This window comes from Lagenorhynchus albirostris, chromosome 2 (genome assembly GCF_949774975.1).
Source record: "Lagenorhynchus albirostris chromosome 2, mLagAlb1.1, whole genome shotgun sequence".
NCBI classification, from domain to species: Eukaryota; Metazoa; Chordata; class Mammalia; order Artiodactyla; family Delphinidae; genus Lagenorhynchus; species Lagenorhynchus albirostris.
The window spans coordinates 165,081,053-165,093,656 of NC_083096.1; the positions used below are offsets into that span (position 1 = coordinate 165,081,053).

General features: G+C 39.9%; 1 protein-coding gene across 5 annotated transcripts in view; it reads right to left on the reverse strand.

Annotated features, from left to right (window-relative positions):
• WDTC1 (WD and tetratricopeptide repeats 1) overlaps positions 1 to 12,604 on the reverse strand; it is a 71,731-nt gene that overhangs the window by 37,765 nt on the left and 21,362 nt on the right. The window lies entirely within an intron of this gene.

Sequence of the window (12,604 nt, forward strand, 5' to 3'; positions counted from 1 at the left end):
AGGACTGCAGGCCACAAACTGAAATCCCAGGATATTTGGCTCCTGTCTGGTTATGACAATAAAACTCACTGAGACAAGATGAGCTAGCGCATATAACTAAAGGGGATGTGAAATGCTCAGCAAAGATGTCCAAGGAATACAGAGAAGTGGTTTGGTCTATATACCAGAACACCTTAGAATTACCCTAATCAACATGAAACTTAAATCCTCTAATCTCAACCTCCCTTCAGGCCCTCTTACTCAGTTGCTGCCACTACAACACTTCTTTATATTTTCTTAATGAACATTTTTAACTCTCTATTTTGAAACAATTTCAAACATATAAAAAGGTACAAGAATAGTACAAAAACACCCATATATACCTTTCCCCTATTTCATTAACTGCTAACATTTCTTTCTCTCCCCCCTCTCCTCTTTCTTTCTCTCTCTCTCTCTCTCTCTACACACACACACACACACACACACACACACACACACACACACACTTTTTTCTTGAACCATTTGAGAATAAGTTACAGACCTCAAGACCTTTTACATACTTAAATTTCAGTGTCAGGAAATCTGACACTGACACAATTATTATTCAATATACAGTCTATATTCACATTTCACCAACTGTCCCAATATTATCCCTTTGATTTTGCTGATCTAGGATCCAATCCAGGATCACACACTGCATTTAGCTGCCATTTTCTTTTTAGTCTCCTTTAATCTGGAACAGTTCCTCAGTCCTTTGTTTTTTACGACATTGACATTTCTCAAGAATATGTCAGCTGTTCTGGAGAAATGTCTCTCAGTTTGGATTTGTCTGATTATTTCCTCGTGATTAGTTTTAGATAATGCGTTTTGACAGAAATACCACCTAGGTGATTTTGTGTCCTCCTCAGTGCACACTATCAGGTGTCACCTGATGTTAAGGTGGTATCTACCAGGTTTCTCCACTCTAATGTTACTATTTTCCCCTTTGCTATCTGTGAGGAAATACTTCTACATTGTGCAAACATCCTGTCCACCATCAAGTTTTCACCCAATGGTTCAATCATTCATTGATTACTCTTGCCTGAATCAATTACTGGTATGATGTGGTGTGACAGTTATAAAATGGTGATTTTTTCCAACTTTATCATTTCTTCATTTAGTGGTCAGCAATCTACTAGAATGAAGTGCTTTTCTCTCTCCCCACCCCTTCTTTCTCTCCCTCTCTTTCTTACCAGTGCAAAATCAGGTATTTTTTAATTCAGTGGGTTTTAATTCATTACTGTCATTATTCATCCTGATGCTCAAATTGTCATGGGTTTGGCCAGCAGCATGCCTTTCAAGCTGGCTTCTGTGTCCTTACGATATGTTCCTGTCATTTTTCTTTCTTTACTTTCTGTTGATCTTCTGCCACAAGATGTTGTAGGCTCATCTCGTACACTCGCTGTCCCAGACCTGAATCAGTTATTCCTCCAAGGACCCCTGGTTCTTTCTAGTGGGGAATGGTATTTAGAAACCAGTAACTCATGGCTATTGAGGTATCATTGCTTCTGGACCCTTTCAGAAGACAGAGCTGGAAATAATATATAAATTTATATTAAAATATATGTATTTTTAAACCATGAATTCAGGAATCCCCTGGCGGTCCATTGGTTAGGACTCGGCGCTTTCACTGCTGGGGCCCATGTTCAATCCCTGGTCGGGGAACTAAGATCCCACAAGCCACGTGGCACAGCCAAAACAAACAAACAACCATGAATTCACAAAGATACTGCTAATTCCAATCCAATACCTCAGAGTTCTTCTGTTGCCTATTCCATATTTGAATTTCCCTTCTCCCATAGTGAGAAGGGAACATCATTGGTATATTATATCAATATTATAAATATATTTATTATATATTAACTGATAAATTTATCCCAACAACACTGATATATTTACTCATTTGCTCAATCCTACAATACACACAAAATACTGATAGTTACAGAATTGCTATAGGAATACCTCTACAAATGACAAATTTACTAACTAGAGTTCAATCAAGATTTCTTTAGCTTGTCTTTAAAATACATACAAAGAATATTTATAGTCAAAGTACTGTGTCGAAAATTACTTGAGTTAGTTGGCAGCCCTTTCCCCATCTCTGCTGACTTAATTTTACTTTTTGAATGTGTAAAACCTCAAAGTGGTTATAAAATTAAAAACTCTACAAAAAGGTCCAGACGGGTTATTCCCTTTTCTTTACCTCTCCACTTTATGCCTTCTGTCCCCTAGAGGTGACCAACTTCATTAGTTTCTGCTTATCCATACTATGCTTGTGTTTGTAAAAATATGCAGGTACATATAAAAATGCTTACTCTCCCTCCTTTGTTACACCAAACTTGGCAAAATTATATTAAAACAGCCCTTAAATACATGAAAAAGATATTCTATTTCACTCATAAGAGAAATGTAACTTAAAACTCTACTGAGATACCATTTTTCATCTTTTAGAATGGTAAAAAAATTCAAAAGCTTAACCCCCTAGTCTGTCGGTGAGCTGTGGAGAAACAGGCACTCTCAGGCATTGCTACCAGGAAGGCAAAATGGTGCAACTCCCACGGAGGGAAATTTGGCAATATCTAACAAAACCACATATATACATTTACTCTTTGGCCAGCACTCCCACTTCTAGGTTTTTACGCTGAAGATATATCTCTAGCAATACTAAAATACATATGTACAAGGTTATTCATTATGACATTGTAATTACAAACTATTAGAAATAACTCTAAGAGCCCATACATGGGAAATTCACTGATTAATCTTGTTTTATTAACACACGAGACTACTATGCAGCTGTGAAAAATAACTCTGTGGAGAATTCCCTGACGGTCCAGTGGTTAGGACTCAGCGCTTTCACTGCTGTGGGCCTGGGTTCTATCCCTGGTCAGGGAACTAAGATCCCACAAGCTGTGCAGTGAGGCCAAAAAAAAAAAGAACTCTATGAACTGATGAGTGATTTTCAAGATATATTAGTTAAGTGAAAAAAGAGAATATATATCATTCCTCAATGATTCTTATCCTCAACAAGTCCTCCAAGTCCAGTCAGTCACTCTGTTCTCTCCTTACATGCTACCTCATGTCTTTACTTCCTTCTCATCCACCTAAAAATCCATGATTCATTACTACAGTCATTCTCTTGCAACCTTCATCTGACAAAATCCGAACCCCACATGATCTTTTAGCTTTCCTGTATCTTCAACTTTCCCTTTCTCTACTGATTCTTTCCCCTTGGGATTAAACATGCTCAAGTTTCTCTAATCTAAAAAGTCCTCCCTTGACACCAAATCCACATCTAGCTGTGGCCTTCCAGTTCTCTTCCCCTTCATAGCCATACTGAAAGAGTAGTCGATATTGGGTATTTTTACTTCCTCACTTCCCAATAATTCCTCAACCCACTTCTATCTATACCACAAAAATGGCCCTTGCCAAGGTGACCATGATGGCTTCCTTGCTCTAAATCAAAGGGACACTTCTCAGTCCTTATCTTACTTGGTCCCCAGCGGTATTTGATAGTGCTGACCACATCGTCTTCAATGAAACTTTCTTCTTCTGGGTTCTGTGGCATCACCCTCTCTGTTTTCCTTCCTACTCCTCTAGTTGCTCTTTCTTGATACCCTTTGCAAACTCTCTGTCCACCTGGCCCTTATACTGTTGTTCCTTATGGCTCTATCCTAGGCTTTCTTCCTACTATACACACTCCTCGAAGGCAATCACAACTCACTTTCATTGTTCCAACGTATATGCTGCTCACTGCTCCCAAATCAACATCTCCAGTGTGTACCTCATTCCTAAGCTCAGACCCAAGTATTCCAACTACCTGCCTAGAAAGCACTAGACAACGCATGGGCCTATGGCTCCAGGACATCCATAACCAAGCGTATCGTCTTTTCCTTCAAACGTATTCCTTCTCCAGCGCTCCCTAACTCTGTGAATGATACTACCATTTGCCCCGCCAAATAGAAACTTAACTTTCATCCTTGACTCCTCTCTTTTCCTAACTTTCCACATTCAGTCACTAAGAATTCTGTTAATTCTACCTCTTAAATGTCTTTCAAATTCACTGACTTCTCTCCATCCAAATTACCATTATCTAGGTTCAAGTAACCAATCACCTCTTCCGGAATCACTGACACCATCTCTTAAGTGGTCTAGCTGTCCACATTTTAAACTTCTGCAATCTTCATTTTGAAGCCAATTTTAATTAAAAAAACAAAAACAAAAACCTTAACTGTGATCATATTGCTCACATGGTAAAGACCACTTGATAGCTCTCCACTGCCCTTAGGATAAAATCAACAGTCTTCAACACAGCTTACAACATCCTTCATTATGAACATCCCAACCTCATCAACCTCACTTATCATCCTTCTTCCACTTGTATCCTGGGACCATCTGTTCTCTTGAACCAAGTACCCTCTACTCTCTCTTGCATCACTCATATGCTATTCCCCCCAGCCTAGGATTTTTTTCTCTCCCTATCTCCCCCAAATCTACCTAGCTCCTCCCATCCATCTTTCAGGTATCAGCCTAGACTACATTTCTCTTAGGAAGCCACGTTGAGATCTCTCTGGCACATTATGTTTCACTCATTTGTGAAATTTCTCAGAATAATGATGGACATGTGAGGGAGAAGAGGTTGGGGCTGGGGAGAGAACAAATGTTTATTGAACACTATGTTTAAGATTGAAGAAGTGTGATGAGAGTATAAATTGGTACAAACTCCATGAAAGACAATTTTGTTAATATTTATTAAAATCACAGATGGATATACTCTCTGACTACTAATTCCATTTGTAGGTATTTATTCTAAAAATATACACCCACATATGCCAAATGATGTTGCAAGGAATAACACTGTACATACAAAAGACTGTAAGTAATCTACATATCCATCAACAGGGAAAATTTAAATAAATTATGGTACACTCATACAACACAATACTCTGAAGCCATGAAAGAATTAGATATTAGAAACATCTTGGGCTTCCCTGAAGGTGCAGTGGTTAAGGATCCGCCTGCCAATGCAGGGGACACGGGTTTGAGCCCTGGTCCGGGAAGATCCCACATGCCACGGAGCAACTAAGCCCGTGCACCACAACTACTAAGCCTGCGCTCTAGAGCCCATGAGCCACAAGTACTGAGCCCGTGTGCCACAACTACTGAAGCCCACCCACCTAGAACCCCTGCTCCGCAACAAGAGAAGCCACTGCAATGAGAAGCCCGCGCACCGCAACGGGAGTAGCCCCCACTCGCTGCAACTAGAGAAAGCCAGCATGCAGCAAGGAAGATCTGAGGCAGGAAAGAAAGAAGGAAAGAAAGAAAGGAAAGAAAAGAAAGAAAGAGAGGAAGGAAGGACGAAAGAAACATCTTTATGTACTGATGTGGTAAAATCATGAAAGTATATTTTTAAATTCAAAAGTAAGGTACAACGCAGTAAATATGTTAGGCTAACATTTGTGAGAAAAGATGAGAATTTTTACATAAAATTTTGCATAAAAATGCATAAAATTTCTCTGGAAGGATACTGAAATTGAATATGTTAGTTGATTCCAGGAAAGTGAATTTGGTGGCTGGGAAAAAGAGTGGAAAGTAGACAATCTTTTTAAACTTTTAAGCTAACTTTAATACAGAAAATTTTAAAAGCCAATCACACCAACAGGCTTTTAGTGAGCCTCTACTAAATGTTCAGTACTGTATTCTAGGAGTTCTCTTTAAGTTTCATTTTGCATTTTTCAAAACTATACAAAGTAGTAAATTAGGAAATCCAGGGAAAAAATTCCCCCAGATAATATAGAGGAAAACATTATAATCAATAACCACAAAAAGGCAGGAGTTTTTACTGTTGATTTTACCTCTTTTATCCCACCCCCCCAACCCTTATTATATAACCTCATCTTAATTCCAAAAGTCAACTCTTGTTAACCGAAATGGGGTCCATATGTGACAATGCGTGGGAAATAAAACAAGGGAAGAAAATGACTGTAAAGCATTTTAAAAAGCTGGACGCCATCAAATCAGCATCTCAGGAAACTTTAAAAGCTTTCTATAAATAACAACAACAATAACCGTAGCTAATATTTGAGTACCGTGAATTTTACAATATACTGAGCTCCGTGCTAAGTACCTTACATACATAAAATAACTTATTTATTCCTCCTCTTAAAACTAAGAGACAAACAGGATGTGTACATTATTTTACAGATGAGAAAATGGATCCTAGAAGTTAAAGGGCTTATCCATGGTGATATGGCTTATAATGGCATTTTTATTACTATAGTGGGGGGGGTGAGGGTGTCAAAAAAAGGTGTCCCCTCCAACTTCCAACTAGGAAAGAGGGAAATAAGATAGCCTTTTGAGATCAGGATTGTAAGAAATCAGTATCGTTGAATTTTCCTCCTCCTTGGCTTCCATAATACCATGTTTTTCCACCTCTATGCTATTCTTTCTGTCTCCTCTGGGTAGAGGAAGAGAGGAAACAGATAATCTCTAAATGCTGAAACACCTTGGTTCTTGGTCTTGGGCCACCTTCTCTCTCCTCCTACTTTTTTCCCCAGTGATATTATCCAGTCATCCAGTTTCATGGCTCTATAGACCACTGGTTCACAAACTTTAACCTCAAGACCCCTTTACACTTTTAAAAATTACTGAGGGGGCTTCCCTGGTGGCGCAGTGGTTGAGAGTTCGCCTGCCGATGCAGGGGACACGGGTTCGTGCCACGGTCCGGGAAGATCCCACATGCCGCGGAGCGGCTGGGCCCGTGAGCCATGGCCGCTGAGCCTGCGCGTCCGGAGCCTGTGCTCCGCAACGGAAGAGGCCACAACAGTGAGAGGCCCGCGTACCACAAAAAAAAAAAAAAAAATTATACTGAGGATCCCAAAGAATTTTTAATATAGGTTATCAGTATCTGCCGTATTAGAAATAAAAACTGAAATATTAACTTCATTTAAAATTAACATTATTAATTATAACTTTAATTTAATGAAAATAAAATTAATTTCATTTAAAAAATAATAAAAAGCTAAGCTAACACATTTTAAATAAAAACTAACTATATTTTCCAAGACAAAAGAATTTAATGAGAAGAATGGCATTGCTTTACATTTTTGCAAAACTCTTTTGTCTAGCTTAATGGAAGATGACTGGGTTCTCATATCTACTTTTGTATTCAGTTTGTTGCAAGATGTTATTTTGGTTGAAGTACATGAAGAAAATCCACCCTCATAAAGATAAGTATTATAGTTGGACTAGGGAGCAGTATTTTAACGGCCTTTTTAGATCACTGTAGGTATCCTTCTTTGATACTACACCAAAACTGGACAAATAACGGTTTCTTAATGTTACAATGTGGAATCAGAAACCACATGAATGAGCTGTTGGTATCCTGCTACATTAAAACACATTGGTTGCGGACTTCCCTGGTGGTGCAGTGGTTAAGAATCCGCCTGCTAATGCAGGGGACATGGGTTTGAGCCCTGGTCCGGGAAGATCCCACATGCCATGGAGCGACTAAGCCTGTGCGCCACAACTACTGAGCCTGCGCTCTAGAGCCCGTGAGCCACAACTACCGAGCAAATATGCCACAACTACTGAAGCCCGCGCGCCTTGAGCCCATGCTCTGCAACAAGAGAAGCCACCGCAATGAGAAGCCTGAGCACCGCAATGTGCAGCAACGAGGCCCCAACGCAGCCAAAAATTAAAAAAAAAAGAAAAAACAAAAAACAAACATTAGTTGATTTTACATTAGGCCTGGGTCTTTTACAGATGTATGACTTTGTTTTCAAAACAGTGACTTACGGGGCTTCCCTGGTTGCACAGTGGTTAAGAAGCCAGCTGCCAATGCAGGGGACATGGGTTCGAGCCCTGGTCCGGGAAGATCCCACATGCTGCGGAGCAACTAAGCCCGTGTGCCACAACTACTGAGCCTGCGCGTCTGGAGCCTGTGCTCCGCAACAAGAGAGGCCGTGACAGTGAGAGGCCCGCACACCGCGATGAAGAGTGGCCCTCGCTCACCGCAACTGGAGAAAGCCCTTGCACAGAAACGAGGACCCAACACAGCCAAAAATAAATAAATAAAATTAAAAAAAAAAAAAAGACTTTTAAGAAGTACTGAGAGGCTATCAAGCTCATGGTGGCAGATACAAGTTTTCCTATATTCTTTTTTTTTTTTTTCCTTTGCTTTAAAGCTCAAATTTTATCCTTGGCAACAAATACTGTCAGTTGTTCTTCTTGAAGTGATAGTTTACTTCATTCATTTCAAAGAAAATGTCTGCCAAATACCCATAATTGAATAACCAGTTTTCATCTGCTAGCCATTCTTTCAGATGGTGTTCCATGAAAAAAATGTCCAGTTGAGCTTGCAACTCAAAACAATTGAACAACTGCTTTTCCTCAAGACAAACGCCAGAGTTCAGTACGCAGCAGCAGTACTTTATGGATTCTTCCCACCTCATAATAAAGAATACTGAAGAGATCTGTATTTAACGGTTGAAATTTTAAATTAATAAGTTTTATTGTATTATTTTATTGATGTAAAAATCAAGGACATTTTAAGTAAGACTGGCTTTTTTTTGGGGGGGTCACTGCAAATGCATGGGGTAAATAATTCAATGACTGATGCTACGCCTTGATTCACGCTAAAATGACAGTAGTTTTACCACTTTTTTTTGCAAATTTTTAAATGAATTAGTTGTTTTTTTTTTTTAGTTTTGTTTTGCAAATAATGTCTTAGTATTACTATGAAAGTAGTTTTGACCTCATGAATTCCCTTGAAGAGGTCATGGGGATCCCCAGGGGTCTGCAGACCACACTTTGAGAACTGCTACTATAGACTATTACAATGACTTTCCAGTTTTTATCCCAGTCTATGCTTCTTTTTTTGCCAAACCCACTGGACCCTGTAACAATGATAGAAATGTTTTCGCACTTATCAAAGGTCAAGCCCTCTGCTTCAACTCTAAATCCTATCCCCTCCAACCTTCCCTAGGACGTGGCTCCTTCAGTTATTCTGTCCTAATCCTTTATCAGCAACCACCTTCTCTCTCATCAACATACAAACAACCTCTAGTATTTCTTCCCGTTGTTTTTTTTTTTTTGCGGTACGCGGGCCTCTCACGGGCCCAGCCGCTGTGGCATATGGGATCTTCCCGGAGGACCGGGCACGAACCCGTGTCCCCTGTATCGGCAGGCGAACTCTCAACCACTGCACCACCAGGGAAGCCCTCTTCCCATTCTTACAAATCCCTCCTTTGATCCCGAAGGCCCCTCCAGCTACTTCCCCATTTCTCTGCTTCCTTTTGTAAACGAGGTCTTTCAAGAACTGTCTACACAACTCAATAAAGCTGGAAAACAAGAACAAAAACAAAATAAAGTGATTCTGAAGGATGGCAGCGAGGGGAATAAAAAAAGCTGTGCTTCTTCCTCCAGTCTCCTGAAATGATTCCTCATTGGTTAAAGCCAACAAGAAGATAGATGACAAGAGTGACTATTGATACATCTGTGCAAGTCAGCTGCCCAGGTAGTTAGCTGAAGAAAGAAAGGTGAGAAGAAGATGTAGAAAAGCAAGAGAAGGTATCTTTTACAGTTTTGTTACAGGAATCACTGACCAAAACCACCCACCCTGGCCAGGGGCAATAGTAACCAGCTGCATGAGTTATCTTACAGCAGGAGATCCTGGTAAATAACATGGAACAAGCTACCACCAACCAGAAGAATTCAGGAGAAGTCAAAAGGAGAGAGGAGATGCCAGTCCATATGTCCTACCAACCTCCCAGAATCCTTCACACTGGAACCCATCTTGGCTGAGTGATGCTCACACCACCAGGAAGGACCCTGAGTCAGAATGATTGGCCAGAGACAACCTGGAAACTAACCCAACACCATAAAACCTGAGACTGTGAGCCACGTGGCAGAGCAGTTCTCCTGGGTTCCCTTACCCTCCTGCTCTCCACCCAGGCATCCCTTCCCAATACAAAGTCTCTTCCTTTGTCAGCATGTGTGTCTCCTTGGACAATTCATTCCTGAGTGTTAGATAAGACCCCAATCTCGGGCCCTGGAAAGGGGTCCCCCTTCCTGCAACAGTTTACCCTTTTTACTGCTTACATCCTATCTTTCCTTTCATCTAGGGGAAAAGTTTGTAATAACTGACTAAATAGATAAATAAATTTTCATCACCCTCTTTAAAAATTTTTTTATTTTTTTCCTGCACAGTGTGGCTTGTGGGATCTTAGTTTCCCGACCAGGGATCAAACCCAGGCCCATGCAGTGAAAGCGCCGAGTCTTAAACACTGGACTGCCAGGGAATTCTCTAAAAAAATTTTTTTAAATAGAGAGTTGTCTACTTGCTGTTGTACTCCTTCACCTCCAATTCACTTCTCAACACCTCCAATTTAGTATCTATTCTCACCACTCCAATAAAACTGCTCTAGTCAAGACCACAGTCACTGTTTTGTCCTCACTTATTCAACCTTTCAGAAGCATTGAGTAGAACTGACCACTCCTTTCTTGAAATACTCTCCTTACACTCCTGGTTTTGTTTCCGTTCTACTTCACTGACTCTCTTTCGTGGTTAACTTTTTTTATCTCCTTAGCTTGTAATCAATTTCTGAAAGCTGGAGTATCTCCAGAGCTAGGTCTTGGACCCTGTTCTTTAAGGCTCCATGGATCGCTGAAGTCTCCGGATTTCTCCCTATAGTCCAGAGCTCTCCCCTGATTAGGACCATCAACTGCCCACCTGACATCTCCACAAAGCTATCCAACAGGCTTTCAAACTTTACAGGTCCAACCCCGATTCCCTCACAAACCTATTTTTCTCCCAGTCTTCTTTCCATCTGCTCTCACTTCTCTAAGCCTCACAGGTGGCAAAGTTGGGATTTAAACTAGGTCTCTGTTGGGTCTTTGTTGCTGCACGCGGGCTTTCTCTAGTTGTGGCGAGTGGGGGTTACTCTTCATACTGGTGCGCAGGCTTCTCAATGCAGTGGCTTCTCTTATTGCGGAGCGTGGGCTCTACGTGCATGGGCTCAGTAGTTGTGGCTCGTGGGCTCTAAAACATAGGCTCAGTAGTTGTGGCACATGGGCTTAGATGCTCCACGGCATGTGGGATCTTCCTAGACCAGGGCTCGAACCTGGGTCCTGTGCATTGGTAGGCGGATTCTTAACCACTGCGCCACTAAGGAAGTCCAAACTAGGTCTTTGCTTTAACACCTAAACCTGTGGGCATTCCTTCATATTGTGCACTGTTACTATAGGTCCCGGCTAAGGTGGCCTTCAGCCAAGTGCAAATTCAGACAGTGCATCCACCTTAACATATTTTTGTATTTGAGTGCCAAATCTTTGGAAATAATAGCTAGAATCCTGTTTTGTGTTCACAGAGGTTTCCAAGTCTGTTGTGGACAAAGTTATAAAACCAGGAAGAGATAGTAGAGACAATATGGGTTGGGTGGAGGCACAGCTAAAAGGAGAAGACCGGCCTTCAACTGTCCACTCAGCATCCACCAGAGCAGGGTTTCTCAACCTCGGCGTTATTGGCATTGGGCGCTGCATAATTCTTTGTTGCACATTCTTTGTTGTACTATGACTGTAGAATGTTTAGCAGCATCCCTATACTCTATTCATTATATGCCAGTAGTACCCTTTCAGTTTTCATAGCCAAAACTGTTTGGACATTGCCAAATGTCCCCTTGGAGGTAAAACCTTGCATGCCCCACCTCCAACTGCACTAAAGGGATGTACTTTATGTTTCAAGGAAATATGGAAAGAAATTCAAAAAAATAGAGTAAAGGATAAATAATACAATATATTTACAAAATCATGTTTTCAAAGACTTTTTAGAGGTATGGGGAAACAATAATGACATAAAAGTATAAAAGGGTTTAGCAAACTGTGTAAATGGTATGAGCTCCACTTTGCAGAAAAAAATTACATAAGCATGAAAAAACACTGGAAGACATAATAATAATTGTTATTTACTGAACTAGCTTATATGATCCAGGCATTGTATTAAGCACTTTAAAAATCATCTCATTTAATCATCACAACAATTCTCAGTTATTGATCCATTTTACAGATCAGGAAACTAAGGGTAACTTGAACAAGGCTATATAGCTGTAGAGAAGATAGGTGTTGAAACTAAATTTATTCAGCTCTAATGCCCATCTCTTAACTAGCATTCTGCTTCATAATACATGAAAGTAATATATCAAACATTAACAATGTTTATCTCTGGATGGTAGAATTAAAACTGATTTTGTTTTCTTCTCTATATTTTTCTGTCGATTCCATATTTTCTACTATGATATTTACTACTTATATAATCAGAAAAAAAATTTTAAGTGAAAGTTGTGAATACCACTTGGTAACATGGAGAAGAGGATTATTATAAAAAAGATACAAAATTCAATGTAAAGTATGATTACAATTATGTAAAAATATGCAAAAGATAAAAGGAAGTATATACATAGTAATTATACTAGGGAGGGGGGAATAACAAGTAATTTTTACTTATCTTTTCCATATTATCTTATTATTTCCATATTATCTTTTCCATATTCCATTACTATTAATGTAATTATATTTTATAACGGATAAA